Genomic DNA, 19,149 nt, shown 5'->3' on the forward strand with positions numbered 1-19,149 from the left:
CAATGTAAAGGTAAATATGATAAAGAAAATATATATTAGCCAAGCTAAAATGAAAATACTACCCACTAATTCTAATCTAAGCACATGAATTGTATTAAAAAAATCATGTTAAAAAAACAACTTTATTACAGAATCTCTGTTAATTAGTTTGAATCTGAAAAATAATGCTGTGATTTAAGAATTTTGCTCCCCTGATACCTGATTCTTCCACTTTTCAGATAAGTGCTTCTCAATTTTATATGAAGCCCCATTTCTGGAAATACGTAAATAGGTGAGCCGGGTTTGAGGGGCTGAGAAGATACTATACATATTGTTTTACTGAAAAGGTGTTGGAATGACCAGAATTATCCCTGTGATGTCCCACCTGTTCTGCAATGTTGCCTGGAACATGGTCTTGATGCAGAACAGGCTTTTACAGTGCTTTGTGGCCATTATCATGGTTTTGTCTTATTTTCTGAATCATGCGTGGCAATGACATCCAGATGGACCCCATTCCTCTGGTTTGGTTTCTGGAGTGTTGATGTATTTACTAACCTCTATTGTGGGTGTGTTATCTTGCACAAGCAGCACATGTCACGATGCCTAAGGGCTTGGCAGTCTGAGCTTCTTGGCTGTACAAGAAACATGGCAGAATTCCAAAGGTCCATCTGTGGATAGACTGTATGCTTTCAAGTATCTGACTATTTTCACACCCAATAAATCCTCAGTGAGATAGCATCACATCACATAAATCTTTCAGGGGTTCCCTGATGCTTTTAGGAGGATGACCAAAATCTTTAACCTGGCCTGCAATGCTTTCTTTATGATAGGCTGGTGACACTGACACCATTTTTTTCTTTGATGGAAGAGTTTAGAAGTACTTCCTTCACCTGTCCACTCACACCTCCATCCCTGACACTCTCTGCATTTGCTCTTGCCAACCAGTGGTTTCTAAACCAACATCACAATAGAGACCCCAAGTGTCCTCAGGTTGGCGCTCAAAGAGGTTAAGGGGAAGTAACGGTGGTGTATGTAGGTTGAGAATTTTTTGAGCCTATCATGCCTGTCTTCCCAAACTCCACCTCTCAAAGTGAAAGTAAAATAAACCGTGACCCTTGTTCCCACATTTTTCAGCTCTCGCTGGACACTGTACCACACTTTGTTGGCATCATTGCTACATTTCAGCTGTAACATGCAGCAGTGAAAATGTAGGGGGGCACACGCCTCTACCTTACCTGGTACTTTGTGTTCAAACTTGGCAAACACTGAAGCTGAATCACATTCTCGTCTACAGTTTCCAAAGTTTCTCAAATTTAAGCTTAACTAATGGGATGAGTTCATGGGTCCTGAGCCAGATAAAGACCGCTAATTGTTCAGTGCTTTTATGTTAATTAAATTATTTTCCCATTAGGGATGCTTGCTACTTACAAAGAATTATTAATGTACCATAGCCTTTGTCTTCCCTCCTTTTAGATTTCTGTAATTTGAATCTCTTAATAAATCAGTCCTAAGCCCTGAAATATATTATTATTTGTTATTGTTATTTTATAATACTAAGCTCCCCTGAGATAAACTGGAAAATAATGCTATTTGATGTTATCTTATTTTTTGAACTGCACATGTTATTTGGAAATAAGAAAACAAAGCACATTAAAAAACCAGACAAAATCTATTCGTTTATCACTAGTTTCTTGGGGAAATTGATCTAACATTATTTTTCCTTTTTTAGTATGCTTGTTGTAATCCGTTTATTTTCTTTTCACTTCTTGTTGGGTTGTCATTCTGGAACAGCACTCTTCCCATGACTATATTTCTGAATCCTCTGAGGTTTCTGACTAAATTGTGTAGAACATGTGCTGCTGTAAGATTTCATTGAAACGTAGAAAGATAAGGAATTATGTTTCCTTAAATTCCCTTTAGTACATCAAATATTTGGTGAGTAGCTGATATCTTTATTTAAACTTTTTTCAAACAGAGTATTACTTAATTTTTATTTTTATGTTTGTCACCTCTAGCTATAATTTTTAATTGGGGGTTTTATATATAAAAGAATGCATGATAACTTTGTGAGTTTCTATTCTGCCTGATTATTTGAAAAATTCTAAATATTTTTAGAGGCAACAGGCAATGACTGGTGAGTATTCTAAATGCGTGCTTCAACAATTTGAAAACATTAGAATCGTGACTAACATATGCTATCATCCTACCCTACCCTCTACACATATATGCTTGTCCTAAATCAAGAGAACAAACCAACTAGTAAAGGGACAACAAGGGCAGGAATCTGAGTAGCCAGAGTCAAATGTCCTTAATCTGCAGATAATTGTGGGTGGACAAAAACCACACCCCTCACTCATTTGGTTCTGTACTCATAACCTTCCAAATTCTTATAAGAATGGGACTTGCCTTGATGGCTCTCTTGTGAGAGATGTTGACAGAAAACTGCTTGAATCAGAAACAAGGTCATTGTGTGAAATAAACATTAATGCTCTTATGATTCACGCCTTGGAACTAACCTGAGAAACTTGTACAACAGTTTATAAACCACTCCTCTAGATGGTGAGGGATGCCTCATAAAAAGTTAGGTAAAGAGTTACCAGCTAGAGATTGAACTATGTAGGGAGGGGTCAGGAAATAGACACTGGGGATGCAGGTAGAAAATAGACCTCATTGAGGAAAAACTCAGAAGCAGAGAAGTAGCAGAGTGCACACAAATCCATCAAAATCTCATTATCCCACAGCTCGTGCGGGACATGGGTGAACTGCACGCACCATGGCCAATGGTCCATAGAGAAGAGCCTGGGACCTGTGATGCTGTATGTACCGTAGGGACGGGAAGAGCAGGTTACAGCTGTGCTCCCCAATCGGGGAAGTGGCTTTGTTAGAAAGGGAAACCTTTGGGACTCAGGGATTTCTATCTGTCTGTTCTCCTGAGCTAACTCAGAGGAGTTGAGTCAGCTCTCTCCTAACTACTAACAGATCCAAGGAGGAAATGAACCTGCAGGCTTATGGAGGCTTTCTCTCCTCTGGGTGCTGTCCAGTGAAACATTAGGACAGAATTTTTTAGGATAAGAAAGAGAAGACAGAAATTAGTATACAAAGGGAAAAATACAGGGGCAGTAAGCCTAGGGATGTTGACGAAATCATAAAGAATCAAAAGAAAAGCTCTCCAAAACCAGAGAGAGAACGTATGTGTTTGTGTGTATCTATACCCACAGATACATGACATGAAAACTTTAAAGAAAATATATATTACTTTTATCAGTTAATTTAAAAATATTAGGCTCATAGCTGAGAAAATTAATTTATATAAAATATAAGGTGCATTGAAAACATCAAATTCTGATGAGGATGTGGAGCAACAAGAACATGCATTGCTGGTGGGAATCCATAATAGTGCAGCTACTTTGGAAGACCATTTGATGGCGATTTCTTACTAAACTAAACATACTCTCACCATACGATCCAGCAATCACATTCCTGGTATTTACCCAAAGGAGTTGAAAAGTTATGTCCACACAAAAACCTGTGTACAGATGTTTGTAGCAACTTCAGACAGTAGAAATATTATTCAGAGCTAAAAGAAATGAGATATCAAGCCATGAGAAGACATAGGGGAAACTTAAATGCATAATATACTAACTGAAAGAAGCTAATCTGGAAAAGGCTACATACTGTATGATTCCAACTACATGACATTCTGGAAAAGGCAAAACTATGGAGATGGTAAAAAGATCCATGGTAGCCAGGGGTGGGGCTGGGGTCAGGGTCTGAATAGGCAGAGGACAGGATTTTTAGGGCAGTGAAAATACTCTGTATGATACCATAATGAAGGACATATGTCATTATACATTTCTCCAAACCCATAGAATTTACAACCCCAGGAGTGAATTTTGATGTAAACTGTAGACTTTGGGTGATTATGACGTGTCAGTGTAGGTTCATCCATTGTAAGAAATGTACCACTGTGGCGGGGGATGCTGATATTGGGGGAGGTTAACATGTGCTGGGGTAGGGGTTATATGGATACCTCTGTACCTCCCTCTCAATTTTGTTGTGAACTAAAACTGCTCTAAAAAAAGTCTTTAAAAAAGAGAGAAAGAACATATGTATAAAGACATATATAATAATAAAACAAAAGAGTAAGTAGATGGGGAGAGAGTGCAATTTTTGATAAAATTATAAATTGAAATAGATTGTACAACCACAGTCTGCTACTTTTGCCTCAAGAGAAAGAAATTCAAAATCCTAGATTCCAGAGTTCAACCTAGATTCTACCCTGGGCACAAGTGACACAGTAAAAGCAGTTCAGAGAAGCACGTTTGGATCCCTTCCAGAACATGGGGAGACTACTGTCAGTTTATTTTATTGTTTCTGTAAAACTGGAGTTTTGCGTGATATCCCGAGGAACGTGAAAGAAGACAAATGCCCTGATTTCATTTCTGGCATGCCAGCAAATGCTCCAGGAGCAGCAGAGTTAATTCTGCAATAGAGGGAAGAGCTGTGTAGCCCCTGTCCTGATGGAGACACGGGAAATGGAGCAGATGCCAGTGGAGGATATGGTGGAAACTTTAGTCTCCTTTGTCACAGCTGTAGCCCTTGCTTTCTATACATATATTTTTTATTTTCCAGTAATATTCTTCCTAGAAAAAGAAGCAAAAGCTCCAAAGGCAAGAAAAAAAAAGGTAAAATAAAGTATCAAAAAGTGGGAGTGTGCTGGAGAAAGGGAATGAAAAGGACAAGAGGGCGGTGCTGCCTTCTTTAGGTCTACCCAGGAAGTCTTTCCGGGTTTAGGATTTTTCCTCTGTTGAACCACAAAGAGAAAAAATGTATTAAGCCTCCAAATACCAGGGTGTATTGTCTGTCAAAGGATATGCCAGTTAAAGGACCAATTAATTTCCAGCTCCTACAGCTCTTGAGGATATAAAAATAGGATCTTACATGGCTTTTGAAATGGAGGACATACTCTATTCTTAAAAGAAGAGAATTGAAAATGGCTTTTCTCTTTCCTTAAAAAAAAAAAAGTGCAACATTTTGAGGCTTTGATGTTTTTCTTTCAGAACCTGACCCAAGGTGTGTGACGTCAGTGTGTAGGATATGTGCACATACACGCTTCACATGCATATTTGCATACATTGACGCAGAAGTTTACTGTAGAGTTAATGCAGATATTTTCTTCTGCCAAGCAAGTGATTATTTCCTTTCTTCCATGGTCAGATGGATGATTTGAACAGTTTGGAAGGACAAGGGCAAGAAAAGCTTTGATTTATCGGCTGCTGAACTGATTTAGACAAATGCAGGAAGATGATACATCACTGAATTAGGGTGAGCAGGACAGTAATGAGAACCTAAAGTGGATGACAAGTGCACGCTAAAATCCGTATTACCACTAAACAAGCAGGCGTGAATGTGTACCCTGCGCCTTATTTTATGTGATAGAGTGGTGCTTGTCGTGTTTCAGAATAGTTTAATGAATGCTTCAGATCGGTAATTAGCAGGGCTTTCATGTGCTCGCGAGATGCTGGCATTGGTGAGTGGTGAATTATCCAAAAAATATGATACAGAAATTCAGACCCTATACAAGGAAAGAGTCAGAGAAACATGGGAAGTAATTCAGCTGTAGCAAATTTTAAAGCTATGCCATCTTTGTAGTATAGAAGATATGTTACTAAAAAATGTCCCGTTTGCCTTCAAAATGAAAAGAAATAGAAACCGTATTGGAACATGAATTTCTCGCTCCTTAAATTTGGTCATACTGATTGGATCAGCTAATCAGATGTTTTATTCTCTTGGAGATTTATTCTTTAAGATTTCCTCCAGGTGATCTGAGATGGAGGTGAATTCCCAGAGTAAGTCAAACTGAGGATTTCCCAAACACACAAAGAAAACAGGGTTACAAGGTGAGCCCTGGAGGCAACTGTGGAGTGGTGGGAGGTGTCATTACAGGTCAGGTGGAGCCTGAGGAAGGGTTGGATGGAGGTTGAGAGGTGGTTCAGCAGCCAGCCCCAGACCCACCTGGGCTGTCACTTCATTGACGGCTCTGGGAAAGTCCTCTTTGTTTGCATTTGATGGCAAGATGTCTTCCTATTTCTTCCCTTGCTCTTCTAGTCAATGTACAGATTTTGCTCTAGAGGCCTCAAGATCAAATTTTTCTAACACTTACTTTTTCTCACTCATAGGGTTAAATATAAATGATAAAAATTGTAGTCCATTTATTAATATATTTTCTCACTCAGGTGATCCCATATGATTTATTTTAACACCTTTGATTTGTGTTTGTCACCTGTTTTCTTCTTGTGCTGAGTGTCACCTTCAGATTGACGTAGCTGTTTGTATCCAGCAAGATACCATAAGCTACATAGTTGAAATGAATTTTCAAAGAATGAGAAAAGACACAGAGATGATAAGCTAAAAAGAACTCTATGCAAATGACCTTACACAATTACACTTAAAACCAATATACCAGCAAGTTGGTAAATATTATTATTCCTCAAAGCATTTATAACCATTACCTAATATTGTGTGACTATTACCTTAATATCTCATACAGCCCTTTTGATAGTCTTCATTCTTATAAAAGATTCATTATTAAATGTGCTTTGGGGTCAGCTTTGATATTTACAAAGTATACCTGAGTCTGGCCACTATGGATCCCATTGTGCCTAAATAGACTCGTTACTTTGGCCCTGGTTTCTGAGGATGACTGAATAAAACTTTGTTTTAGAGGCCTGTGATAAAAATATCAATGATATTTTTAGTAAAGTGATCTAAAATGTGACGTTCAAACCTCAGATAAGACTTCAGCTTTGTCCAGGTTTACAGTCAGGACTGACCCAAAGCAATATTGTAAAATAGGTAGCTTCCTTCCTGCCTTTTCCCATCTTTAGGTGTCAAATGACTCTATGGTATCCTCTTGGTCCTTAATGGGACATTCTTTCTAGGGGAGCTCTTCCATTTTCCTGTCCCATTTGTTTCCAAACCAAAACTCCAATTAATTTTGGCTATCCTTGTGACTCACTAGCTAATCTGATTGACTAATTTATGCTAAATTCTCAATCCTTTAACAAAGGGTTAAATATCAATTACCTTGTTCTTGCAGATTACTGCACATTTCAGCCAATGCCTTCCATGTCTAAATCCAAAACTGCAAATAACTGTGGGGATTACAGGTGTGGTGGACCCATAGCTACTTGGGCCTCTAATGGAAAGATTGCCAGGCTTCATTCTGAAAACTCAGGATTTGTAAAAACAAAGTTTTAAACATACAGTGGGACCTATTTTGTTTTTCTATTTAAATAGCCAAAATATATACACTAAGGATTAAAGGTATGCTCTTCATGTATAGTGCTTCCTTCTCCACATTTTTGTACTAAGTTATAGAATGAGTGCCTCCAAGAGGTAAACGATGAAAACGGTACAAAAGAGTATAGTGTGAAACATACAATTTCCTGGTCTCGCCACACCTCATTTCCAGTCTTAGCTCCCAGAGGCAACTGTGGAGGCAGATTTGGTTTTTAGTGCTTCTGGAGGTTTCCATTATACACTGAAATAATATTTTTATGCCTCTATCTCTTGCTTTATCAATTTTAAACATTATATATTAACCTTCCTATGAAAGATGAGCAATTTAGTGTTCTTACCTTATTCTTTTTTTCCTCTCTTTTTGTCCTTCCTGTTTTATTGAGATATAATTGTATAAGCACTGTATAAGTTTAAGGCATACAACATAACGATTTGAATTACATACAGTATGAAAGGATTATCACATAAGTTTAGTGAACATCCATCTATATGTATCCACATAGATACAAAATTAAATTTAAAAAAGTTTTTTTCCTTAGGATTAAGCCTCTTCACAACTTTCATATATAACATTCAGTGATGTTAATTATATTTATCATGTTGTCCATTACATCCCTATGACTTATTTATCTTATAACTGGAAGTTTTTACCTTTTGACTGCCTCCATCCAATTCCCCCTTCATGCACCCTCCTGCTTCTGGTAACTACAGATGTGATCTCTTTTCTATGAGTTTGTTTGTTTGCTGGTTTTCAAAGTGTAATTGACCTACAATACTGTTAGTTCCTGGTACACAACATAGTGATTTGATATATCAATATATTTCAAAATGATCACCATGATAAGTCCAGTCATGATCTCCCACCATACAAAGCTAATACATAATTATTGATCATATTCCCCACACTGTAAATTTCATAACCATGACTTATTTGTTTTGCAGCTGGGACCTTGTACCTCTTAATCTCCCTCACATATTTCTTTCCTCCTCCCATCCCCCACCTCTTTGGCCACCACCTGTTTGTTCTATGTATCTATAATTCTGTTTCTGTTTTGTTATGTTTGTTCATTTGTTCTGTTTTTCAGATTCCACATATATGTGAAATCATACAGTATTTGTCTTTCTGTTTATTTCACTTAGCATAATACACTCTAGGTCCATCCATGTTGTCCCAAATGGTAAGATTTCTTTCTTTTTTTTGTGACTAACATTGCATCGTATACATCAAAACTTCTCTATTCATTCATCTATCAGTGGATACTTAGGTTGTTTCTGTACCTTGGGTATTATAAATAATACTGCAATAAACATAAGGGTGCATATATCTTTTCTAATTAGTGTTTTCATTTTCTTCAGATAAATACCCAGGAGTGGAATTGCTCAACCAAGTAGTAGTTCTATTTTTAATTTTTGGAAGAATTTTCATACTGTTTTCTATAGAGGCTGCACCACTTTACATTCCCACCAGTAGTGCCTGAGGGTTCCCTTTTATCCAAATTCTCACCAACACTTGTTATTGTTGTCTTTTAGATGATAGCCATTCTAACAAATGTGAGGTGATATCTCATTGTTTTCATTTACATTTCCATGATGATGAATGATGTTGAGCATCTTTTCAGGTGCCTGTTGGCCATCTGTATGTCTTCTTTGGAAAAAAATGTCTATTCAGATCCTCTGACCATTTTGTAATAAGGTTGTTTTTTTTGGTGTTGAGTTGTATGAGTTCTTTGTATATTTTGGATATTAACACTTTACCAGATATATCATTTTCAAATACCTGCTCCATTTCATTGGTGATCTTTTTGTTTTGTTGATAGTTTCCTTTGTTGTACAAAAGCTTTTTGGTTTGATCTAGTCCTGTTTATTTATTTTTGCTTTTGTTTCCTTTGCCTGAGGAGACATAGCCCCCCAAATATTACTAAGACTGATTTCAAAGAGCATACTGCCTATGTTTTCTTCTAGAGGTTTTATGATTTCAGGTCTTATATTTAAGTCTTTAATCTATTTTGAATTTTTTTTGTGCATGGTGTGAGAGAGTAGTCCAGTTTGTTTCTTCTGCATGCAGCTGTCCAGTTTTCCCAACACCATTTATTGAAGAGGCTGTCTTTCCTCTACTGTATATTCTTGCCTCTTTTGTCATATATTAATTATCCATATAAATGTGGTTTCCTTTCTGGGCTCTCTTTTCTTTTCTATTCATCTGTGTATCTGTTTTTGTGCCAGTACCATACGGTATTGATTAGTGTAGCTTTGTAGTATAGCTTGAAATCAGGGAGTGTGATACTTTCAGCCTTGTTCTTCTTCCTCAAGATAGTTTTGTGTTTCTATACAAATTTTGGAATTATTGGTTCTGGGTCTGTGAAAAATGCCATTTTTCTTTTGCTAGGGATTGCACTGAATCTGTAGATTGCCTTGAGTAGTATGGTCATTTTAATAATATCAGTTCTTCCAACTACATTACTCTTACTTTTTTCCATCTATTTCCTGGTTTTTATTATTGTACATTATTTATAACATTTACATTTTGTCCTTCAGTTCTGTGCTTGTAATTAACTCTCTCATATTCTGTGCATAGGCTGATTCTAAAATAAGAAAATCAATGTTTTGAATATTACAGTTATAAACTATTATTTACTCCAGAACTACATAGAATAATTAAATGCAAGGTGAATTGAAATATAGTCTAGCAAATTAAATTTTTGCTGTTTGAAATAAAATCTTCGAAGTTTAGAAGCCTAAGGAGTTTCTTTTGTTTTCCATCTCATTTCCTTTACTATTTCTGTGGCACAGTTGCTCTTGTTCCTTTTATTTTATGTCCTTCCTTTGTTGGATGTCTTTGTTTTTTTACTTTTGCTGGTATATACTTCTAAGTTTTTTTTTCATATATGGAACATGGGTTTTAAACTTTGTGATATCCTGCATCAAAAAACATCCTCACCTGTGGTTCAGAATTTGGCCATACTGTCCATAGATTTCTAGATTCAAGAGAACTTTCCTCTCTGGACTCTGCTCTTTATTCTGTAGTATCAACTGTGTTTTTTTCCTTTGCAGTTAGCCTGCTTTCTTTTTCTTTCTGGAAGTTTCTCAGATCTTAATTTATCCTATCTTAAAATTTCAGTAGGGGGCTTCCCTGGTGGCGCAGTGGTTGAGAGTCTGCCTGCTGATGCAGGGAACACGGGTTCGTGCCCCAGTCCAGGAAGATCCCACATGCCGCGGAGTGGCTGGGCCCATGAGCCATGGCCGCTGAGCCTGCGTGTCCAGAGCCTGTGCTCTGCAACGGGAGAGGCCACAACAGTGAGAGGCCCGCATACCACAAAGAAAAAAAGATTTCAGTAGGAAATGACCAGGTGTGTGGATCTTCACACCTTGGCCTTTTCAACTGAGGCAAATCACCTTTTACTATTTCTTTTATATGTGTATATATTTTCCACACTAGTGTCTCTGTTTTGTGTTTTTGGAACTATCAAATGAATACTAAAGTTTTAAAATTTATCACCCTTGTCCTTTTTCTCTCATATTTTACATTATTTTGACTTCTGTTGTGCATTCTGGAGAATTTCCTGGACTCTATTTTATATATCACCAGTCCTATCTTTGACTACTTTCTTATTATCATTTAATCTATCCTTTACATTAAGTTGACCATAACGTTTCCAATCTTTCCTGTTCTCGAACTGTTTCTTTTTTGTAGCAATTTGTTCTTGTGGACAAGTACAACTTAAAGCCTGATTCTGCCATTGTCTCTCAGATTTGTTTTTCTTTTTGTTCATCTTGGTCTTTGTTCTCCCATTCTTTTTATTTTATTCTTTTATGTTTATATATTTTCTAATTAGTCATCCATTTTATACACATCAGTGTATACATGTCAATCCCAATCGCCCAATTCATCACACCACACCCCCCACCACCCATGGCTTTCCCCCCTTGGTGTCCATACATTTATTCTCTACATCTGTGTCTCTACTTCTGCTCTGCAAACTGGTTCATCTGTAACATTTTCTACATTCCACATATATGCGTTAATATATGATATTTGTTTTTTTCTTTCTGACTTACTTCATTCTGTACGATAGTCTCTAGATCCATCCACGTGACTACAAATGACCCAATTTCATTCCTTTTCATGGCTGAGTAATATTCCATTCTATATATGTACTAAAGCTTCTTTATCCATTCGTCTGTTGATGGGCATATAGGTTACTTCCATAACCTGCCTATTGTAAAAAGTGCTGCAATGAACATTGTGGTGCATGTGTCTTTTTGAATTATGGTTTTCTCTGGTTATATGCCCAGTACTGGGATTGCTGGGTCACATGGTAATTCTATTTTTAGTTCTTCAAGGAACCTCCATACTGTTCTCCACAGTGTCTGTATCAATTTACATTCCCACCAACAGTTCAAGAGGGTTCCCTTTTCTCCACACCCTCTCCAGCATTTACTGTTTCTAGATATTTTGATGATGGCCATTCTGACTGGTGTGAGGTGATACCTCATTGTAGCTTTGATTTGCAGTTCTCTAATAATTAGTGATGTTGAGCAGCTTTTCATGTGCTTCTTGACCATCAGTATGTCTTCTTTGGAGAAATGTCTATATAGGTCTTCTGCCCATTTTAGGATCGGGTTGTTTGTTCTTTAATATTGAGCTGCATGAGCTGTTTATATATTTTGGAGATTAACCCTTTGTCTGAAGATTCATTTGCACACATTTTCTCCCATACTGAGGGTTGTCTTTTTGTGTTGTTTATGTTTCCTTTGCTGTGCAAAAGCTTTTAACTTTCATTAGGTCCCATTTGTTTATTTTTGTTTTTATTTCCATTACTCTAGGAGGTGGATCAAAAAAGATCTTTTTGTGATTTATGTCAAAGAGTGTTCTTCCTATGTTTTCCTCTAAGAGTTTTATAGTGTCCGGTCTTACATTAAGGTCTCTAATCCATTTTTAGTTTATTTTTGTGTATGGTGTTAGGGAGTGTTCTAATTTCATTCTTTTACATATAGCTGTCCAGTTTTCCCAGCACCATTTGTTGAAGAGACGTCTTTTCTCCACTGTATATCCTTGCCTCCTTTGTCATAGATTAGTTGACCATAGGTACATGGGTTTATCTCTGGGCTTTCTATCCTGTTCCATTGATCTATATTTCTGTTTTTGTGCCAGTACCATATTGTCTTGATTACTGTAGCTTTGCAGTATAGTCTGAAGTCAAGGAGTCTGATTCCTCCAGCTCCATTTTTTCCCCCTCAGTACTGCTTTGGCTATTCGGGATCTTCTGTGTCTCTATACAAATTTTAAGATTTTTTGTTCTAGTTCTGTAAAAAATACCATTGGTAATTTGGTAGGGATTGCATTGACTCTGTAGATTGCTTTGAGTAGTATAGTCATTTTCACAATATTGATTCTTCCAATCCAAGAACATGGTACATCTTCCATCTGTTGGTATCATTTTTAATTTCCTTCTTCAGTGTCTTATAGTTTTCTGCATACAGGTCTTTTGTCTACCTAGGTAGGTTTATTCCTAGGTATTTTAATCTTTTTGTTGCAATGGTAAATGGGAGTGTTTCCTTAATTTCTTTTCCAGATTTTTCATCATTAGTATATAGGAATGCAAGAGATTTCTGTGCAATAATTTGTATTCTGCAACTTTACCAAATTCATTGATTAGCTCTAGTAGTTTTCTAGTGGCATCTTTAGGATTCTCTATGTATAGTATCATATCATCTGCAAACACTGACAGTTTTACTTCTTCTTTTCCAATTTGTATTCCTTTTATTTCTTTTTCTTCTCTGATTGCCATGGCTAGGACTTCCAAAACTATGTTGAATAATAGTGGTGAGAGTGGACATCCTTGTCTTGTTCCTGATCTTAGAGGAAATGCTTTCAGTTTTTCACCATTGAGAATGATGTTTGCTGTGGGTTTGTCATATATGGCCTTTATTTTGTTGAAGTAGTTTCCCTTTCTGCCCACTTTCTGGAGAGTTTTTATCATAAATGGGTGTTGAATTTTATCAACAGATTTTCTGCATCTATTGAGATGATCATATGGTTTTTATTCTTCAATTTGTTAATATGGTGTATCACATTGATTGATCTGCATATATTGAAGAATCTTTGCATCCCTGGGATAAATCCCACTTGATCATGGTGTATGATCCTTTTAATATGTTGATGGATTCTGTTTGCTAGTATTTTATTGAGGATTTTTGCATCTACATTCATCAGTGATAGTGGTCTGTAATTTTCATTTTTTGTAGTATTTTTGTCTGGCTTTGGTATCAGTGTGATGGTGGCCTCATAGAATGAATTTGGGAGTTTTCCTTCCTCTGCAATTTTTTGGAAGAGTTTGAGAAGGATGGGTGTTAGCTCTTTTCTAAATGTTTGATAGAATTCACCTGTGAAGCCATCTGGTCCTGGGCTTTTGTTTGTTGGAAGATTTTAAATCATAGTTTCAATTTCATTACTTGTGATTGATCTGCTCATATTTTCTATTTCTTCCTGGTTCAGTCTTGGAAGGTTACACCTTTCTAAGAATTTGCCCATTTCTTCCAGGTTGTCCATTTTATTGGCATAGATTTGCTTATAGTAATCTCTTAGGATGCTTTGTATTTCTGCAGTGTCTGTTGTAACTTCACCTTTTTGATTTCTAATTTTATTGATTTGAGTCCTCTCCCTCTTTTTCTTGAGGAATCTGGCTAATGGTTTATCTATTTTATCTTCTCAAAGAACCAGCTTTTAGTTTTATTGATCTTTGCTATTGTTTTCTTTGTTTCTATTTCATTTATTTCTGCTCTGAGCTTTATGATTTCTTTCCTTTTGCTAACTTTGCTAACTTTGGGTTTTGTTTGTTCTTCTTTCTCTAGTTCCCTTAGGTGTAACGTTAGATTGTTTATTTGAGATTTTTCTTGTTTCTGGAGGTAGGCTTGTATAGGTATAAACTTCCCTGTTAGAATGCTTTTGCTTCATCCCATAGGTTTTGGATCATCAAGTTTTCATTGTCATTTGTTTCTAGGTATTTTTTGATTTCCTCTTTGATTTCTTCAGTGATCTCTTGGTTATTTAGTAATGTATTGTTTAGCCTCCACGTGTTTGTGTTTTTTACTTTTTTCCCTGTAATTCATTTCTAATCTCATAGCATCGTGGTCAGAAAAGATGCCTGAAATGATTTCAATTTTCTTAAATTTACTGAAGCTTCATTTGTGACCCAAAATGTGATCTATCCTGGAGAATGTTCCATGTGCAGTTGAGAAGAAAGTGTAATCTGCTGTTTGGGGATGGAATGTCCTATAAATATGAATTAAATCTATCTGGTCTATTGTGTCATTGAAAGCTTCTGTTTCCTTATTTATTTTCATTTTAGATGATCTGTCCATTGGTGTAAGTGAGGTGTTAATGTCCCCCACTATTATTGTGTTACTCTCGATTTCCTCTTTTATAGCTGTTAGCAGTTGCCTTATATATTGAGGTGCTCATATGTTCGGTGCATATATATTTATAATTGTTATATCTTCTTCTTGGATTGATCCCTTGATCATTATGTAGTGTCCTTCCTTGTCTCTTGTAACATTATTTTAAAGTCTATTTTATCTGATATGAACATCGCTACTCCAAATTTCTTTTGATTTCCATTTGCATGGAATATCTTTCCATCCCTTCACTTTCAATCTGTATGTGTCCCTAGGTCTGAAGTGGGTCTCTTGTAGACAACATATATATGGGTCTTGTTTTTTGTATCTATTTAGCAAACCTGTGTCTTTTGGTTGGAGCATTTAATCCATCCATGTTTAAGGTAATTATTGATATGTATGTTCCTATGACCATTTTCTTAATTGTTTTGGGTTTGTTTTTGTAGGTCCTTTTCTTCTCTTGTGTTTCCCACTTAGAGAAGTTCCTTTAGCATTTCTTGTAAAGCTGGTTTTGTGGTGCTGAATTCTCTTAGCTTTTGCTTGTCTGTAAAGCTTTTGATTTCTCCATCGAATCTGAATGAGATCCTTTCTGCATAGAGTAATCTTGGCTGTAGGTTCTTCCCTTTCATCACTTTAAGTATATCATGCCACTCCCTTCTGGCTTGTGTAGTTTCTGCTGAGAAATCAGCTGTTAGCCTTATGGGAGTTCCCTTGCATGTTATTTGTCATTTTTCCCTTGCTGCTTTCAATAATTTTTCTTTGTCTTTAATTTTTGCCAGTTTGATTACTATGTGTCTTGGTGTGTTTCTCTTTGGGCTTATCCTGTATGGGACTCTCTGCACTTCCTGGACTTGGGTGGCTATTTACTTTCCCATGTTAGGGAAGTTTTCAACTATAATCTCTTCCAATATTTTCTTGGGTCCTTTCTTTCTCTCTTCTCCTTCTGGGGCCCCTATAATGCGAATGTTGTTGCATTTAATGTTGTCTCAGAAGTCTCTCAGGCTGTCTTCATTTCTTTTCATTCTTTTTTCTTTACTCTGTTCCACAGAGTGAATTCCACCATTCTGTCTTCCAGGTCACTTATCCATTCTTCTGCCTCAGTTATTCTGCTATTGATTCCTTCTAGTGTAATTTTCAGTTCAGTTATTGTATTGTCATCTCTGTTTGTTTGTTCTTTAATTCTTCTAGGTCTTTGTTAAACATTTCTTGCATCTTCTCGATCTTTCCCTCCATTCTTTTTCTGAGGTCCTGGATAATCTTCACTTTCATTATTCTGAATTCTTTTTCTGGAAGATTGCCTATCTCCATTTCGTTTAGTTGTTTTTCTGGGGTTTTATCTTGTTCCTTCATCTGGTACATAGCCCTGTGCCTTTTTGTCTTGTCTATCTTTCTGTGATTGTGATTTTTGTTCCACAGGCTGCAGAATTGTAGTTCTTCTTGCTTCTGCTGTCTGCCCTCTCTGTTCTCCCATTCTTTTGGATTTCTTTGGGTGTTCCATTCCTTTATGCAAGTGGAGCGCTCTATAGATGAGTACAGGTGGCTGATGTGGGTGGCCCTGCCTCCAGAAGACCTCTCTTTTGAAGAGGGCTGACTGCAGGTGTGTGTATTTGGGGGCATGTCAGCACAATATATTCCTTGTAGGGCAACTGAACAGGTAACATGATTCTGGCCATGCAGAGCTGTGATCTGTTTCACTCCTTTTCTGTTTCATTGTTTCCTGGAGGTCCAGGTTTATCTCAAACTTGGCTTCTTCCTCCAGTCCTGTCAGCCTTGTCATGTATCCTTACTTCCTCTGAGAGAGATAACACAGTTTTGTTAAAATGTAGTTCTTAGGCTTCAAGAGTTCAGTTCTGAGAGCAAAAATCCTATTTTGCTCTTGTCACTAATGAATTCATTCTGTCATACAATTTTTTCTCTATCATTTCTAGGGGAGAAAGAGAGTCAAAAGATGAGTCAGCAAGTCTGTCATTTAATATCCTGAGGCCTCCCCTAACCTTATTGTAATATTTGTTCAAATTAAAGCAAATTTAGTCCAAAAATGGGCAATTATTTCATTTGAAGTGAAATCACCTACTAAAATGATGACAATAAAAAATATTAATTAGCTTTTAACACTGTATAAAAACACATTTCCCCTGCAGAGGACACTGAGCTCTGAATGTCAGGTGCAGGGTGTCTGATAGGCTCCTTGGCAGGGATGATCCTTATTTAGGGATGTTGGAAGGAAGCCACCAGAGGAAACCAGGTAGTGCTCCTCATAGAAACATCCATCTCTTTGTTGTTTCTTCTTTAACATGAACTTTGCCATTTGGTGTAGCCCTTTCTAGGTGCTGAAACCCTCTTCTAGAAGTTTATTAATTGAAAATGAATAAAAAATAACAAGAGTATTTGATCAGGTTACAAGGCATGGAGCAGGCAAGGGCACTAGGTGACCTGTGGAGAGCAGAGAAAGCAGGCATAGGATGAGGTCAGCCTCTCCTCCCGAAGGTCTGGGTGCTCTTCGACCATGGTGTCTGGTGTAGGAAGGCTTGGGTCAGCTGCCTGTGGGGAAGGTTGCATCATTGTTCCCTGTGCTTCGCAGCTTCAGAGAACTCCTGTGAGCAAAGGGACTTGGAGACATAAGGTAATAGAACAAGTAAAACTAAGAGATCACTAGGGCCTGGAGCAGAGGCAGCTCATGGTGATGAAAACAGCAGATGGGGAAATCTCAGCAGGATCTTTGGCTCAGGAAATGACTAGCGTGAGACCCTGCAGACCCAAGGGTGGACCACATCTTCCTTTTTGCTATAGTCATTTAACTTAGTTACATGAATCAAAAACATAATATCCATAGTGAAAAAAGGAAGGCCCTTTATAGAGGTCAACTCACTCCCAGCTCTAGTCCTACTGAACTCTGTTGGTCAGACCTCCATGTTGTTCTGGACATCACATGAAACCTTGATAAACTTTAGAAACATATCCACCAATGTGTCTTGATTCCTGATGCTCCTGACTTCCTTGTTGTCCCATGGCTCCTTCACCACAAATCATTGGCAATCATTGTTTCAGGGGAAGGGAGAATAACAGCCTAATAAATGGCTGTTTATTAGCCATTTATGGGAATGGGAAAAAATGGGAAAGATAATTTTCAATATTGAGACTCAAATTTAACTATTCTTGAGAATATAGAGAGGCAATAATCTTGAAAGCCAGACAAAAAGGGGTTGTAAATTTCCATGTTTCCCTTTAGCTACCCAGGGTGGATTATGACAGTCTGAGCACAGAGTTATAAGAGGAAGCAGATCTTAAGAAGGTGGAGGATAAGGTATAAGGAGAGTTCCTGCCACACTACTGTTTAACACCATGCAGAGCAGAAGAGCAGCAGTGTGGAGGGAGGAGCTGGGCTATGCTGCTGGTCTCCTGCATCCTGCAGAGGCTGAGCAGTGTACCCAGAGGTTCTTGCCTCTTCCAGTGGGTGATGGAGGGGTTGGGAGGCCTGTGGACCAAGCAAGGTCTTGGGTCAGGTGACGGACTTTGAGAGTGAAGGGTATAGGAAGGATAAGGGTTTTTAGCAGTTGGTGCTCACATAATACCTAGAGACACTAGGAAGGACGGGGCACGCTAATGGCAGCCCAGAGGACCAGAAACTAGATGAGAGGGAACATCTCCGCAGAGGACAGTGATGACCCAGAGATCGTCCTGAATGAGGTCGGAGGCCCTTGTCCATCTCTACTGCCATTAGGATACAAAAGCTGCCTCTGAACTTACTCACTGTTTTGGGAAAAGCAGGGAGTGGGGGTGGGAGTTGCTTTGAGAAGGGAGAAACAGCCTTATGGAGAGGTTAACCTTTGAATTGATTGAATATTGACATGGCTGAGTCTCTGGGTCTTTCTGTTACAACTCCATGTACCTGTACCTGAAAAACCTCTCAATATGTAAAATTGTTCAGGAAGAATAGCAAGTTTGAAGGAAAAATAAATTTAGGCACAAACCACTTGAAAAACCTATGTGCCTGGTTCACCAGAGTACTAACCAAACAATCATATCTATTTAAGGGCTGACATGGACTGCTCAGCACTGATCTGTGGCCTCAGGCTGCCTTAGGGAATAAGAATTATGAGAAACAATAGTGCAAGGGCACAGGCTTTTTGTGCAGAGGGAAGGCAGGTGAGCTGGAGTCCTGAGCACAGGAAAGAGTCCCTGGTGTTGATGTAAGCAAACAAACAATTCATTAGTAGAGACCCATTTTTCATTTTCTTAAAGTGCAGAGTAGAAGGCTCCTGCTTGTGCAGGTGTCAAGCTGAGGGTGCTTTCTTTTTCTGCTGATGGTTTTAATTCTCTCCCTGCTAATTCTGCTTCCCTTGCCTAGCAGGAATGATGTATAAACCAAAGTAACTTCTGCATTATATTGACATCATTCTCCTACTAACCAATCATGTATGAGTAATTGGTGCTATAAAAATGTGCATTGTAACAGAATAATCTATATTTTAA

The sequence above is a fragment of the Mesoplodon bidens genome, assembly GCF_964165515.1.
Source record: "Mesoplodon bidens genome assembly, chromosome: 11".
Lineage (NCBI taxonomy): Eukaryota > Metazoa > Chordata > Mammalia > Artiodactyla > Ziphiidae > Mesoplodon > Mesoplodon bidens.